Source organism: Lactuca sativa, chromosome 5 (assembly GCF_002870075.4).
Source record: "Lactuca sativa cultivar Salinas chromosome 5, Lsat_Salinas_v11, whole genome shotgun sequence".
In the NCBI taxonomy this organism is placed as follows: Eukaryota; Viridiplantae; Streptophyta; class Magnoliopsida; order Asterales; family Asteraceae; genus Lactuca; species Lactuca sativa.
In genome coordinates, this window is record NC_056627.2 from 105,896,955 (window position 1) to 105,910,744 (window position 13,790).

Consider the following 13,790-nt stretch of genomic DNA (forward strand, 5'->3'; position numbering starts at 1 on the left):
ACTTCAATTGACTTTAGACATGGTATCCATGCCTTGGGTGTCTCGTCTCGTGTGGGTCACTCCAAATACGCGGATAACAGTGTAAGATCTTCAAGAATAAATATGGAAAGAATATATAGTCTAGTGGTACTCTAATCAGCATCAAATCAGCAGCCCCTTCGACATGAAACCAAACGACTCGTCGAGTATATAGCAGACTCGTCGAGTTACTTCGGGAAATCTTTGGATTGTTGAGAATTAAGGGCGACTCGTCGAGTCAGTTTAGTGCTCTCGGCGAGTTGGTCACTGAATGAAAATAATATAATTCTGCATCTGATCCAGCTTCCAATAAACTCTCTATACTTTCTATTCACTTCAAGACTCCCTTGCCAACATCTCTAAGGACCGGACTCAATACTTTAACTCTAACGCTCCTCCTTTCTTGACTCTCTTTCTCACTTGGATTCTATAACTCTAAACCCTTTTGAAGCTATCACTCCTAATTCAATTCTGAAAAATTGTCAAAGCATCAATCATCAATTAAACATCAAAAGCAAGTTTTTTAAAAACATCAAACAAACCAAATAAAAAAAAAACAAAAACAAAATTAAAAATTGTTCAATAAAAATGCATAAAACATCAATCCTCCTCCTCATCATCATCAAGCCCAACTCCACTTCTTCCAGCCCCACTTCTTCTTGCACTTATCACTTCTTCCCATGTTGGAATATATGGAAAGTTACCACCATCAATGTGTGGAATGTTAAATTGGTCAAAAAGTCGGATATGAGATTGGTTGCTAAAATTCAAGCCCCTCGCCATTTGATCTTGGAGTCGCCTCATCTCCATGTTGTACCAATCCATTGGTACTTCGTCATTGTCAACCAGAATCACCGGCAGCTCCTCCTCAATATCCCGCTCTCTCCTCGATCGAACCCGTCTTCCCGGCGCCTCGGGACCAACCACCGGGTCCTCATTTGGAATGGCATAATGGCCACCACCATAGTCTTCAATGATTCTCGCTCTCCGAAAAAGAATAGGATTGAACGGAGGTGTAGGGATCATCGTCATGAAGTTCCACGCACCGCGGTTCATCAACCCGAATGAGTTGGCCAACCGGGTGACAAACATCCCACCATTTATTCTTGAAGTCTTACGATCCTTGACCGCACCCTCCGAAAGATATGAAGCTAGGCACCAAGGAATGTTGCAAAAAACGTCGGGTGTAATGATGCTCCATAGGAAAAAGACATCAAGGTTGGAAACCTTGTCATCATGCGTTCGTTGGTTGATGGTGGATGAAATTAGACGATGAATGAGGCGATGTGTTGGGGATCGAATGCTCCCTTCTTGCGCCGACTTTGGAATATAAACTATATTACCAATGGTATTCCACCAGCCCGCACTTGTAACTCCTTCGGGAAATACCATATGTGCTTGTGCCAAAAAGGCCCGAAAGATGGGTGTTGAGACCAAGGGCTGGTCATAAACCCCTAATCGGCATGCAAGATCCACCATTGAGCATTGATGAAATTCTCCCCCAAGGCAGAAACTGAAGCTGGACGGGTGATAAGCATTCACTCCCCCGGTGAAAGATACCGTGGAGAAAAACTCCAAACAAAGCTCCAAATAAACCAGCTCTTGAATACGAAAGACCCGACTCCACCCGTCACAAACCATTGTTTCACCTTCATGATGAAAATCCTTCACAAGATAAGGAGCTAACTCCTCCTCGTAACGAACATTCTGCAGCCAATCCCAATCTATCCGGTTGGGCACATAGACCTCCTTCTTCTTGATATCAGCCAGCTTCTTCTTCCATTTCCGCATTGTCGAAGCAGACTCGACTTGAGGGAAGTTTAGCCACGGAAAATCCCCTTGGTTGCCACTGGAACTTTGCCCCCTTATGAACATGATTTTTGCAAATCAAATACACAAAACCCATAAAACACAGAATATCATTAAAAGCATCTCGCATATGTTCCCCGACTCGACTCGGCGAGTCGTGCAAACTGTACGAGTCAGTCGATGGGTCAATGAAAATTAGTCCATGAAACCTGGAAATTTCGTCAAGGATTTTGTCTATGCACTTACTATTAAGGTATTAAGGCCAACATAAACATTCAACACAACAAAAATCATGAAAAATCAAAACCCTAGAAATTCATTACTTTTCAAAAACGGGTTTTTCATGCAATTGCTACCATAGATGGCCTTATAATCACGTTCTTAACAGAAATCAAGAAGAAATTTGTTACCTTTTGAGTTTGAACTTGAGAAATTTGAAGAAAACTTGAAGAACAAAATATGAATGCTTGAGAGGAAGTTAGAGAGGGGCACCCGACGAGTATGTGTGAGAATAAACTGATTCTTAGGGTTAAAACCCTAGTTACCGGATGTAAAAGTAATTTTGAAATTTTTTTTTTCTGTAAATAATACCGACTCGTCGAGTCGGAGTCAGACTCGGCGAGTCTGGTCGCGAAGTCAAACTTTTTCTGAAATCCATAAATACTCGTCGAGTCGTGGTCAGACTCGGCGAGTCTCTTGTAAAAATTCATAATTTTCGAAATTTTGTTATTTATTTAAAATCATTTCACCCCACACTTAGCCCAAGCACACTCTCAAGCAGACATGTCCGCTGAATTGGAGAATTAACATTTTAAAAACGAAGGAAAAAAACTAAAAAGTAAAAGAAAGAAAACTCTATATAACGGGTTGCCTCCCGCCAAGCGCTTCTTTTTAAGGAGTCATTAGCTAGACTCCTTCCCGTCTACGTTTCGTCATCTTCGAGCATCGGGAATGCACGCCTAGTCCTTTGTGGTTTGTACTTAGTCTTGTAAGCGTGAATCTTCTTCTTGTAAGCCCTTTTCATTTCATCTCTTTTCTTTTTCACAACATCCTCCTCAGCTGCTTGGGCTTCTCTTTTTCTCTTTTTCTTTTTTAACCCATTCTTCTTTACCTTCTCTTGCACTTCCTTCTCTTTAAATTTAATCACTTCATATTTTGTAATGGTTCGTGCTTTAGGTTTAGTAGTGAATGGTCGATCAGCTTCCACCCTTCTTCCCGTTATGTCTTCATCCTTTTTTGTGTTCAACCCTTCTCCAAATGGAATTGTATCAAAGCATGCCACCTCGGCGTCTTGTACTTCCATTCCTTTTCCTTCTTCTGCTGTTTGTTCTTCCAAAGAATCATAAATAGTAAGTAAATCCAGGGTATGTAAAGAACTATCAACAAACAGATCAACATTGGCCAAGTTTTTATCAAATTCGACTAGACTCGTCGAGTCCATCATGGTGACTCGGCGAGTCTGATCGGGTTCCATCAATTCTAGAGTGTTTTCTGAGTTGGCTCCTTCCAGTAGCTTTTCTAAGTCCTCCAAGTCTTTGCTAGCATCTCCACCTTCTTCAGAGTGTAGCAAAAACTTGCTTGGATCTTCTTTTAGCAAAATTTCAAGCTCTTTTTGTAATCTCTCATCATCCAATTGGATAAATGAGATTTCTTCTCTCTTTTCTTCTTCTTGCTTGGCTTCTGGAATAGCTTTAAACATCACCAACTCATCACCCACTCTCAATGTCAATGTAGAGTCACATATATTAATTAGAGCACACGCGGTGTTTAAGAATGATCTTCCCAAAATAATTGGTATTTCGGGGTCTTCTTCCATATCCACCACCACGAAGTCTACTGGAAAAATAAACTTGACCACTTTGATCAGGAGATCCTCACAAACTCCTTGTGGATGAATTATCGTTTTGTCCGCCAAATGGATCCTCATATTTACCGGCCTTGGTGCTGGTAAATTCAGCTTCTTAAAGAATGAATAGGGCATCAAATTAATGCTTGCACCCGAATCAGCTAATGCTCGGGAAAAAACTTCATTACCAAATTGGCACGGAATCACCATATTTCCCGGATCACTCTTTTTTTCAGGCAGCTCATTCATCAATATTTCCGCGACTTCAGCCAAATCCTTCCTAGCAGCAAAAAGGCTTTTAAGCAAGTTGAAGTATTTAGGTGTTTGGAGCATTGTTTCCACAAATGGCATATTGACTTGTAAAGCTTTAACATGCTCCATGAAGGTTCTGTATTCTTTTACTTTTTCTGCAGACATGGCTTTGATTGGATATGGCAGAGGAGGATTACATGGCTTTAGAGAACTGGCAGTTTTATTATTTACGTATGGACTCGTCGAGTCCATGAGAGTGACTCGGCGAGTCTGATCGGGTTTTGCTGGGTCTGATTCTTCTTCCTTTTCTGCCTTCTTCTTGGAGATTTTCAGTGCTTCTGTGAATGTTTCTTCACTGCTGGAGGTTATTACACTTACATTCTCCATTCTTGGATTGGGTTCGGTGTTACTCGGAAGTTGACCCGGTCTTCTATCATTCACTTGATGCGCAAGCTGCCCCAGCTGTTTCTCAATGTTGAGAATTGATGCTTGCTGATTCCTAAGCATGTTTCTGGTCTCGTGTATGGCAGCATCGTGATCACTGTGTCTTTTTTCGGACGCGGCTATGAATCTAGTGAATAACTCTTCTAAATCGGCTTTCTTTTCTACCGGTTCTTCCTTTTGGTACAGTCCCCTCTCCTTCTGCTTGTATTTCTCCTCCTTTGCCTTCTTATACTCCTCGTATGGTAGCCAATCCTTCTTAGGTTTCCGCCAATTATCATCATATCGATCACCACTCGAATAGAAAACTTGAGCTTTCTTATTTCCATTTTCATCCAAATCATAATCCTTTGTGAGATGGGGCCCTCTACAATTTTCGCATCCTACTCTAATAGCATGGATTGTTTGATCCATTTTAGTCATTCTTCGATCTAGACTATCAAGCTTAGCTATCACCGCCGCCATGCTATCATTTGCCGCGTTCACTACCCCACGACTTACTTCGTTTCTCGGATTATGGTATTCTCTAGAGTGCTTAGAGAATTCTTCAATTAATTCTTTAATTAACGGAGGCGCCTTCTTTGTGAGCGGGCCTTGAGAATCAAGCAATTGCCTTGTGGTGACATTGACTCCATCATAAAAGATAGAGACTTCTTGTTGGCTATTAAGGTCATGATGTGGGCAATTTCTAAGTAGGCTCTTGTACCTTTCCCAAGCTTCATAAAGAGATTCGCCGGGTTGTTGCTCGAAGTTGGCAATGGCTTTCTTAAGCTTGGCTATCTTGGAGGGCGGGCAGAAATGGTCTATGAATTCTTCTTTCATCTTGGCCCATGTGGTGACCGATCCAAGAGGAAGTGACTTTAACCAATCTTTTGCAGCTCCTTTAAATGTGACAGGAAGCATGCGAAGAAGCTGGGTCTCGCGTGGAACATTCGGGACGTTGAAGTAATCGGCCACATCATTCACTTCATCCAAGTGCTTGTAAGCGTCTTCGTGATCCTTCCCGTAAAAAGGAATCTCCTTGAGTTGGGCGAGAATATGGCCTTTTAGTTCGAATGTAGCGGTCGCGGGAATTGCGGGTTGCACAAGCCCCGGCCCGGTGTCATCATGCATCCTTTTCTTCCACTCCCCCATGGGGACTTCATCAATGTTAGCCATCGTGATAGCTAACTCTTCTTCGGAATCGGTTTCGTGCTCGTAAGTATGCTCTTCTTCTTCCTCGATCTCGTACTCGATATCTTCTTGAATTGGTTCTTCAATTGTTAACGAGGCACTAGATGCTCGTGATTTGCTGCTCCTTTTCTTGCTGAAAACGGACTTTAAATTCTTGAGTGGTGAGTTCTTTGAAGTTGCGGTTTCTCCAACAGCTTTTCCTTTGCTTTTTCTTAGTGCGGATTCCGGGTCTTCCAAAGGAGGGACAAGAGGTGTATTAGATCCTCGGGTCATGAAACAACTGTAAACAAACAAAACAAAAGAAACAGAACGCGTAAAAAAGAAGAAAAAAAAATAAAAAAAAATAAAGACTGAAACAGCGATGTACTCGTCGAGTCGGCACGAGTGCACTCGGCGAGTTCAAGGCAAAAACAGAAAAGAAAATTTCTAGTTATTCTAAAAAAAACAAATTTTTTATAAACCAATTCTACTTACTGAATTACTTTGTAAATAACTTTGTGTAAGATAAATCCCACACAAAGGATCGATTAAACTAGAATTTAATATTAATTTTAGAACCGTTCCCCGGCAACGGCGCCAAGAAAACAGAAGGAAAAAAACTAAAAAGTAAAAGAAAGAAAACTCTATATAACGGGTTGCCTCCCACCAAGCGCTTCTTTTTAAGGAGTCATTAGCTAGACTCCTTCCCGTCTACGTTTCGTCATCTTCGAGCATCGGGAATGCACGCCTAGTCCTTTGTGGTTTGTACTTAGTCTTGTAAGCGTGAATCTTCTTCTTGTAAGCCCTTTTCATTTCATCTCTTTTCTTTTTCACAACATCCTCCTCAGCTGCTTGGGCTTCTCTTTTTCTCTTTTTCTTTTTTAACCCATTCTTCTTTACCTTCTCTTGCACTTCCTTCTCTTTAAATTTAATCACTTCATATTTTGTAATGGTTCGTGCTTTAGGTTTAGTAGTGAATGGTCGATCAACTTCCACCCTTCTTCCCGTTATGTCTTCATCCTTTTTTGTGTTCAACCCTTCTCCAAATGGAATTGTATCAAAGCATGCCACCTCGGCGTCTTGTACTTCCATTCCTTTTCCTTCTTCTGCTGTTTGTTCTTCCAAAGAATCATAAATAGTAAGTAAATCCAGGGTATGTAAAGAACTATCAACAAACAGATCAACATTGGCCAAGTTTTTATCAAATTCGACTAGACTCGTCGAGTCCATCATGGTGACTCGGCGAGTCTGATCGGGTTCCATCAATTCTGGAGTGTTTTCTGAGTTGGCTCCTTCCAGTAGCTTTTCTAACTCCTCCAAGTCTTTGCTAGCATCTCCACCTTCTTCAGAGTGTAGCAAAAACTTGCTTGGATCTTCTTTTAGCAAAATTTCAAGCTCTTTTTGTAATATCTCATCATCCAATTGGATAAATGAGATTTCTTCTCTCTTTTCTTCTTCTTGCTTGGCTTCTGGAATAGCTTTGAACATCACCGACTCATCACCCACTCTCAATGTCAATGTAGAGTCACATATATCAATTAGAGCACACGCGGTGTTTAAGAATGATCTTCCCAAAATAATTGGTATTTTGGGGTCTTCTTCCATATCCACCACCATGAAGTCTACTGGAAAAATTAACTTGTCCACTTTGATAAGGAGATCCTCACAAACGCCTTGTGGATGAATTATCGTTTTGTCGGCCAAATGGATCCTCATATTTACCGTCCTTGGTGCTGGTAAATTCAGCTTCTTAAAGAATGAATAGGGCATCAAATTAATGCTTGCACCCGAATCAGCTAATGCTCGGGTAAAAACTTCATTACCAAATTGGCACGGAATCACCATATTTCCCGGATCACTCTTTTTTTCAGGCAGCTCATTCATCAATATTTCCGCGACTTCAGCCAAATCCTTCCTAGCAGCAAAAAGGCTTTTAAGCAAGTTGAAGTATTTAGGTGTTTGGAGCATTGTTTCCATAAATGGCATATTGACTTGTAAAGCTTTAACATGCTCCATGAAGGTTCTGTATGCTTTTACTATTTCTGCAGGCATGGCTTTGATTGGATATGGCAGAGGAGGATTATATGGCTTTAGAGAATTGGCAGTTTTATCATTCCCGCATGGACTCGTCGAGTCCAAGAGAGTGACTCGGCGAGTCTGATCGGGTTTTGCTGGGTCTGATTCTTCTTCCTTTTCTGCCTTCTTCTTGGAGATTTTCAGTGCTTCTGTGAATGTTTCTTCATTGCTGGAGGTTATTACACTTACATTCTCCATTCTTGGATTGGGTTCGGTGTTACTCGGAAGTTGACCCGGTCTTCTATCATTCACTTGATGCGCAAGCTGCCCCAGCTGTTTCTCAATGTTGAGAATTGATGCTTGCTGATTCCTAAGCATGTTTCTGGTCTCGTGTATGGCAGCATCGTGATCACTGTGTCTTTTTTCGGACGCGGCTATGAATCTAGTGAATAACTCTTCTAAATCGGCTTTCTTTTCTACTGGTTCTTCCTTTTGGTATAGTCCCCTCTCCTTCTGCTTGTATTTCTCCTCCTTTGCCTTCTTATACTCCTCGTATGGTAGCCAATCCTTCTTAGGTTTCCGCCAATTATCATCATATCGATCACCACTCGAATAGAAAACTTCAGCTTTCTTATTTCTATTTTCAACCAAATCACAATCCTTTGTGAGATGGGGCCCTCTACAATTTTCGCATCCTACTCTAATAGCATGGATTGTTTGATCCATTTTTGTCATTCTTCGATCTAGACTATCAAGCTTAGCTATCACCGCCGCCATGCTATCATTTGCCGTGTTCACTACCCCACGACTTACTTCGTTTCTCGGATTATGGTATTCTCTAGAGTGCTTAGAGAATTCTTCAATTAATTCTTTAATTAACGGGGGCGCCTTTTTTGTGAGCGGGCCTTGAGAATCAAGCAATTGCCTTGTGGTGACATTGACTCCATCATAAAAGATAGAGACTTCTTGTTGGCTATTAAGGTCAGGATGTGGGCAATTTCTAAGTAAGCTCTTGTATCTTTCCCAAGCTTCATAAAGAGATTCGTCGGGTTGTTGCTCGAAGTTGGCAATGGCTTTCTTAAGCTTGGCTATCTTGGAGGGCGGGCATAAATGGTCTATGAATTCTTCTTTCATCTTGGCCCCTGTGGTGACCGATCCGGGAGGAAGTGACTTTAACCAATCTTTTGCAGCTCCTTTAAATGTGACAGGAAGCATGCGAAGAAGCTGGGTCTCGCGTGGAACATTCGGGACGTTGAAGTAATCGACCACATCATTCACTTCGTCCAAGTGCTTGTAAGCGTCTTCGTGATCATTCCCGTAAAAAGTTGGGCGAGAATATGGCCTTTTAGTTCGAATGTAGCGGTCGCGGGAATTGCGGGTTGCACAAGCCCCGGCCCGGTGTCATCACGCATCCTTTTCTTCCATTCCCCCATGGGGACTTCATTAATGTTAGCCATCGTGATAGCTAACTCTTCTTCGGAATCGGTTTCGTGCTCGTAAGTATGGTCTTCTTCTTCCTCGGTCTCGTACTCGATATCTTCTTGAATTGGTTCTTCAATTGTTAACGAGGCACTGGATGCTCGTGATTTGCTGCTCCTTTTGTTGCTGAAAACAGACTTTAAATTCTTGAGTGGTGAGTTCTTTGAAGTTGCGGTATCTCCAACGGCTTTTCCTTTGCTTTTTCTTAGTGCGGATTCTGGGTCTTCCAAAGGAGGGACCAGAGGTGTATCAGATCCTCGGGTCATGAAACAACTGTAAACAAACAAAACAAAAGAAACAGAACGCATAAAAAAGAACAAAAACGAAATAAAAATAAAATAAAGACAGAAACAGCGATGTACTCGCCGAGTCGGCACGAGTTCACTCGGCGAGTTCAAGGCAAAAACAGAAAAGAAAATTTCTAGTTATTCTAAAAAAAAAACGAATTTTTTATAAACTAATTCTACTTACTGAATTACTTTGTAAATAACTTTGTGTAAGATAAATCCCACACAAAGGATCCATTAAACTAGAATTTAATATTAATTTTAGAACCGTTCCCTGGCAACGGCGCCAAAAACTTGATGTGTGTGTACTCACCTAGTTTTAAACCTACTTTCAATTATAAAATGACACACAAAAGGCAGTGAACCTATCAATTGTGGTATAGTTGGGTAAGTAGGGTATCGAACACAGGGAACGACAAATTAAATTAAAAACTAATTTTATCTAAGTTAATTAAGAAGTAGGGGTTTTCTCTAGTTTTACAAGACTAGAAACTTACTAACTATTACTAATTTAAGACTAGAAAATAACGACTTAACTAGATTCAATAATTGGAAAGGAACTTCTGTTTAGTTCAACTTGGTTAACTCTATGGTTGATTTCAAGGTAATAGTGCAATGGATTAATTCTTTTTTTGGTTACCGATTCAAGTGATTAGATTTGTGTTCACTACCCTAATCCTTAGCAAATAAACTAACTTAAACAGTGGCCAATTGTCTAATTTAATTTTATTCACTAGATTAATTATTCGGGTTAAGTTAGACTTGCAATAGTTAACTAATTTATTCTTTTAATTAACTCCTTGTTTGATGGTCATCTTACAAGCTTGCACATGAATTTACTCAATTTTCTTATTAATTCTAGTTTCATATTCATTAATCCTAGACATATAGCATAGTGATCACATAGCATATGAGGTCAATAATCAATAGATGTTCATGCTAATCAATTATCTTCCTATTAACATAAAATTAATTATTATTCACACACAAGGTTCTTTAGCAAGCTAAAATAACAAAAATTCACCAACTTGGAATTAATCCTACCAATTAATCAAACCATATTGTCTACTTTGTATCCCCAAACAGAAGTCTAAAGGTTTTAGCTCATAATTGAAGTAAATAACAGCAAACAAACAAAGTCAAGTTGCTTAATCATAATGATAAAACAAAAGAATAAATGGAATGATGAAATTTTGCCTCAATTACTCTCCGGAATTGAATTCTAGCTCCTTTCGTCGTCTTCTAGGGTTTCTCTGGCTTCTGAATCGTAGCAAAGTACTTCTGAATCGTCCCAGAACTTCTCCCTATCGATCTGTGGAATTATCTTTAAATATACGAATCGACTCGTCGAGTCCCTCTCACATTCCCTGTATTGTGATAACTCTCTGGGATCCCGAGTCATTATCTTCTCGATCCTTCGATTGGACTCGTCGAGTAGTCGATCTGACTCGCCGAGTAGGTGCCATTTTTAGTGTTTTTCTTCTTGATTTCATTCTTGATCTTCTAACAGTTTCTCCTGCTTCCTTTCGCTTCTAAGCTTCATCTTTGGACTGAAAAACATAATTTAACACTTTTAAGTACCTTTTGTCCATAATATGCAATAATTTAGCTAATAAATGAGTAAAAATGTATATTTAATATGAACTAATTATGCACATATCAACTAGTCCCTAAGGTGGTCCCAAAATCATCAATTAGTTGTTCATAACACTAATTAAATCCATATATGTGCCTATATATGCTAAATAGGATTCACGCGTGTACTCAAGCCACCACTTGACACCTAGCACCAAATCCAACATTGTCATCAGAACCACTCACTACAAGTGAGTTTATACCCCTTTAATTAACCTTTGAAATACTTTTAAATGTTTTAAATACTTTTATGGGGGGGGGGATACAAGTTGAATACTTTTAGTTATTACATCAATCACATGTGATTAATAACTAGAAAACCAATGATTTTATCACTGTTCAAACTGTTTATCAAACTGTTTTACTTCAAATGTTTTACAAACTCTTTTACTTATCAAATGCTTTTATTAAACTTTGTTTTACTTCTTATAAATTGCATTCCCATATATGTATAGATATATAAGAAATGTTTAAAGGGCTTAGGAAGGCCATCCGCCCTATTTGCTTTTCCTCGATTTGGATGTGGTCTGGTGGGATGTGGGGTAGCCGTCCGAGGGTCGTTTCAATATAAATTATGTATCATATGTGCATATATAGACATAAAAGTACTTCTATATTCATGCGTATCAGTTACATCATTAGTAAGTTACCATCGGGGTAACACAGGATTACACTTATACTTTTACTAGATCAATGAGTCAGTTCATTCACGAGTCAATACTTATTACTATGAGAACATATAAATTATATTACTAACAAGAACATATACATTACATTACTACGAGAACACATACATGATATTACTATGAGAACATATACAACTATACTAGAAAGAGAACATATACAACGATACTAGCACAGAAACACCACATATACATATACATACATATACTTACATAAATGTGATCCACTATATTGGAGCATGCCTTAAATGTCATGGCCCGAGTTGTAACCAGAGTCTCTTGGAGGGAGAGCGTGAGTTTGCATATAAATGTATACTGGATTGATTATCCTACACCTTGCTGCTAGCTACAGCTGGACCTGCAGGTCTGCGGGTGCCAAACGTCATACCTTTTTACGACCTACATTTGTCGTTGTCACTCAGTCGATAGTATGGTACAATTAAGTCACACGATTACCTTAATATAAATCCGGTTTAAGGTAGTTAGTACAACAGTAGTTCCTATAAAACAACACTACAGTACTACAATAATTTACCCATAACACATATTTAGTGATATTTTCACTTAAGTATTAATGTACAAACTATATTTTGTTAAATGATAGTTACACATGGGAAATTACACATTTTTACGACAAACGAACATACAAAACAGTTAAGCCTTGGTAGAAGGCTACTTTAATGGAAAATATAGGTTTTTCTAAGAGATTCAAACTTTTACAAACACTTACAAACATTTACTTACATTTTACAAACTTACACTTGAGACATGTTCAAACGTTTTGATAACAAACACCGACACTAAAATACTTATGAACTCACCAGCTTAATGCGGATAAACTCTTTCAAAATAACTTGTATTCTCAGGTCATCAGTAGACAGGTACCGAGACCAACTTTTGAGAAGATGGAGCGCATTCAGGACTCATCTCTTTATTTTGACTTACATTATTTTTGGTGTCTATAATTGTACAGAACACACGTGTATTAAAATTATATATTTAATGCAATGGATGATGTTGTTTGCTTATTTACATTTACTGTGTTGTGATACTTTACATGACGTCCTCCGCCCCAGAACATTTCCGCCGTTCTTGGTTTTGGGGTGTGACAGTAAGTGATAAAAAGGTTAGAGAGTACCGTTTCAATTCCTTTTTATATGTACAAGGAAGAGAGAGAAAAATCCGGCTGAGATCTTGGATTATCTCAAAAATAGCGCCTGACTTGACGGATGAACAGTTGGCACACCGATGATGACGTAGGAAAGAGAAAGGACGTTTCCTTTTTTGCACGTCATTCCACAAAATTCACTTTTTCAAATCGCCAAATCGATTGGATAACTGCTGAGTCAGCTTTCACTTTATCCTAATCGTCACTCCCAAATACATTTGAATCGCCATTGCCTATTATGCTTTATTGAACAGCCTTAAAAGAACCAGAGTGTGGAAAATTAAAAAATTTCGTGCATAGGGTGTAAAAGATAATGAAATGAAACAAACGTTTTGGGATAATCTGTGATGTCTTACATAGACATAAAACAATGGATTCTGGGCACGAATCACTTCCTTGAAAGTCAAGAGAGACATTAAAGTGCTTGATTGGTTTCCCATTAAATAACGATCAATAACTTATTGATAAGTATTGAAAGGCATCTTTTTGAAGGTTATAAAGGGTGGCTTTTGCTTCAATTCATAATTTCGATACTTGACATAAGACCGAAACTGAATGAAGTACTTGTGAGATCATTGTGATCTGTTGAACAAGTAGGTAGGATAAATTTTATAGTGACAAAAGGAAGTAAAAAAATCTCAAAAAAAAATTAAACTGGATCTTTTAGGGTAAGAAAAGCCTTGGTGTAAGAAAGATTCATAAAGATCACTCAAAAGTAAAAAGAGATTTCATTAGGTAACAAGTAAGATCTTGAATATGAGAATTCACCATCAATTCATGAGTGGTGTTGAACTTTGGGTTTCACTTAGTACATAGTGGCATGAAACTAAGATCATGAACGCAGATTTTGTATAACCATAAACCTCAGTGGTTAATACTGAGAGTCTCAAGGGTTATATTGGTGAAACGAATTATAATGGAGATAAAATGACGGAGATGGTTAAAGTAGCAAATGTACCTCTGCTTTAAAGAAAAAGAATGACCAAACAGAAAACTCTAAACTC

At 39.0% G+C, this 13,790-nt stretch overlaps 2 non-coding genes across 2 annotated transcripts; both read left to right on the forward strand.

Moving 5' to 3' along the window:
* The first annotated feature begins 5,033 nt into the window (after positions 1 to 5,033).
* Positions 5,034 to 5,140, forward strand: LOC128126500 (small nucleolar RNA R71). The gene has a single exon (XR_008224506.1). It is a non-coding gene; the product is annotated as a small nucleolar RNA R71 (small nucleolar RNA).
* Positions 5,141 to 8,513: 3,373 nt separating this feature from the next.
* LOC128126501 (small nucleolar RNA R71) lies at positions 8,514 to 8,620 on the forward strand. Its single transcript, XR_008224512.1, has one exon. It is a non-coding gene; the product is annotated as a small nucleolar RNA R71 (small nucleolar RNA).
* The last annotated feature ends 5,170 nt before the right edge of the window (positions 8,621 to 13,790 follow it).